General features: G+C 32.3%; 1 non-coding gene across 1 annotated transcript; it reads right to left on the reverse strand.

The window, feature by feature from the left end:
• Positions 1-2,403: 2,403 nt before the first annotated feature.
• TRNAK-CUU (transfer RNA lysine (anticodon CUU)) lies at positions 2,404-2,476 on the reverse strand. The gene has a single exon. It is a non-coding gene; the product is annotated as a tRNA-Lys (tRNA).
• Between the last annotated feature and the right edge of the window lie 588 nt (positions 2,477-3,064).

A 3,064-nucleotide genomic window follows, 5' to 3' on the forward strand; every position in this document is an offset into this window, starting at 1 on the left:
TTGAATTAAATGTGTAGCTGTAAAACTGTATTATGTATTCTGTTGTATTCCTGTTATTTATGAAAACATGGACAAAGATGTATGATGTATTCAACTGTATTTAGCATTGAATTTTTACACTAATTTTAATAATAGAAACATACATCGAATAAAATATCAGTCAATTAAATAATAATAAATTATCATGTTTCCCTAGTCGTTGAACATGTCATCATCAAGTAAGCATAAGTTGGCTGGTTGTCAATGGTTTTCCTATTGAGTATACTGGGAATCCGGTTATCAACTCGAAGTACAATTTTGGGGTCGACCTTTGAACAAGACCCGTACAACCATACTTGCATAGCAAGAGGCATCCCAGCTATCCTGTAATACTTCTTCTGGGAATCCATCTTCTTGCTACTAGATCTGAGAAGGGCATTGAATGCCTCCTTACCCCATGGATAATCATAATATCTCCCGCTCTTGGCCAAATCAAAATGTAGTCTTGGGATGGTTGTGCGGTTCTTCTCAATGGATAATATGAATGTATGTATGAAATACAATACAACTATTTTAATGACATCTTCATCATTGTCAAAACCCCAATTCTTGTCATCAAAGCATTTCAACAGATATTTCTTCTTGACATTATTTGCACCGCTAAAGTATGTATCCACAATCCTGTTAAGCATATTTGTGTTAATTTCAAAATTGGCAGTGTCACTAACACAATTAAGACCTGTAACTACCACAAACTCCCTGTTTGAAAAGCATAATGTTGTACCATTCACATGTATTAAAAATGAATCAATAGGACTTTCTTCTAGATGCAGAACCATGAAGCACCTGAATAACTGATGTTGAACCTCACAGTGTTTCATATCGAGGAATCCTCCAAAAACAAGTAGTACCAAATAGTTTGTACTGATCTGGAGTAAGCTTTTCTTTGAGGTCGGAGATTATATCGATGTTAGTATAGCAACTGATATGCGGCGATAAAATAGGCGGATGTTTAACAAAGAGTTTTATTTCCTGCATACAAAAAACAACTAAAAAGATAAAATATATGGTTGAAAATACAAATGAATACAGTTAGGTTGAATACATAACTCATTCATGAATACAACATGGTACACTAATAATTACAACATAAACTGTGAGTTATGGCAACAACTGTTGCTTTAAATACAGATGAATACAGTTAGGTTGAAAATACAGACGAATACAGTTAGATTGAATGTATAACTAATTGATTAATAACATCAAAATGATAGAACTAACAATGTATTTAAAAATATTATTGTACGAACTCAAATACATATAAATACATCTAAATACAACAGTAAAAATCACTGTACAAAATAAAAATCAATGTGTGCCTTATCGAATACATATAAATACAAGAAGAGAAAATCATTGTACAAACTAAAAATCAATATAAGCGGACTCGAATACATATAAATACATCTACAAGTACCTTGGCGTTCTGTGTTTCCGAGCTATTTCCTTTAGCGACCTCTTTTCCCTTACTCTCAGAAGTATCATCTATAAGTTTTCTTCTCTTTTTCACGTCAGGAAGTGTTGATTTTTTCGACGATTTCTCATCTTGACCTTGTTTCATAGGGTCATTGTGTATTTTTGTTCTCCTTTCGGCTTCAATGGTTGCTGATGAATCTGCAAATACATGTTCCTCTTGACTGATTTGTAAATCGAAAGATGACCTTTCGAAATTGAGTGCTTTAGTAGGTATACCCCGGGTAACCTTCTTCGGAATTATTGATTCAGCCATTGAAGAGATAATTTCAAGTATTCTGCAGAAAACCTAACAATGGTGAATGTTTAAAAAAAATGTTGAAGAGAAAAATAAAAGGCTTTAACTGGCCAAAAACTCAAAAACTTTAACACTTACCACAACTTTTTGGAGAAAAAAAGTTTAAAATTGAGAGAGACAATGTCGTTGTGAGAGAACTATAAAGCTTGGAAAAGACAATGTGGAGAATCGTGGTTCAACAATGGGGAAGACAAACTTATTGTGAGAGAGAGATCGTGGAGAGAGAAATTAGATATATTGTGCGGTGATTTTGGGAAATGAGAGAGAAAAACATTAGACATCGTATTTAATGTCTTAACGGTAGTATGTACCATGAATACATATTTTGCTATAAAAAATAAAAGATAGCTATAGAAAATAATATTTTAAAAGGATTTTATTTATAATAAATAGGGTGTAAACCTTTGCTATATAGGAGGTAAAAATTTCTAACATTAAAATAAAAAGAACAGAAAGGCCCAAGGTAATCAAGGTTTGGGCTAAGAAGAAAAGTTGTTGACATGACTAATAGGAGCCCAAAAACAGAAATGGGCCTGAACTGCAGTTCGATGTTGTTCAGAAAAAGAAAGAATTTAAAAAAGAAAAGCAAAATACGCCCACCGTGGGGCTCGAACCCACGACCACAAGGTTAAGAGCCTTGCGCTCTACCAACTGAGCTAGACGGGCTTTGCGCTGAGTTTAAGCTTCTTGTTTTATTTGTTAACTTATCTACACTACATGGGCTTCAAACAAGCCAAAATAATTCTTAGGTGTTAGAAACGGATTTTATGAATAGACAATTACATGTTTGGATAACAATATTAAAATTTATAATAAGTTGTGAGTGTATTTGTTAGAAATATGCTATTAAGTACTTTTTTGTTATAATTACTAATATATGCTTAAAATTATTAAGTATAATTTTGGAAAATGACAAAACGGCAAATATTAGGGTGTTCAGTGGTCGGTTTGGTATAATTTTGAAAGACCTCGGTTTAATATTTTCGATTTTCGACTTCTAAAGAGGTATATTAATACCATACTAAAATAAATTATATATGGTTTGATTAATACCAAATGTCATGAACAACCAAATTTAAAATGAATATATTTGCACAATTCAATAAATTAAATCCAGGATAACAAAATTTGACGATGTTTAGTACTAAGAAAATCGCACAATAACTAATGGTCAGAGCAATTGTTTCATCATAACTAACAGATACCCAAGAACAGAAAAGTCTCCAAACTAAACTTATTAGAGAGAGTGGAAAT

Source organism: Nicotiana tomentosiformis, chromosome 5, assembly GCF_000390325.3.
Source record: "Nicotiana tomentosiformis chromosome 5, ASM39032v3, whole genome shotgun sequence".
NCBI lineage: Eukaryota > Viridiplantae > Streptophyta > Magnoliopsida > Solanales > Solanaceae > Nicotiana > Nicotiana tomentosiformis.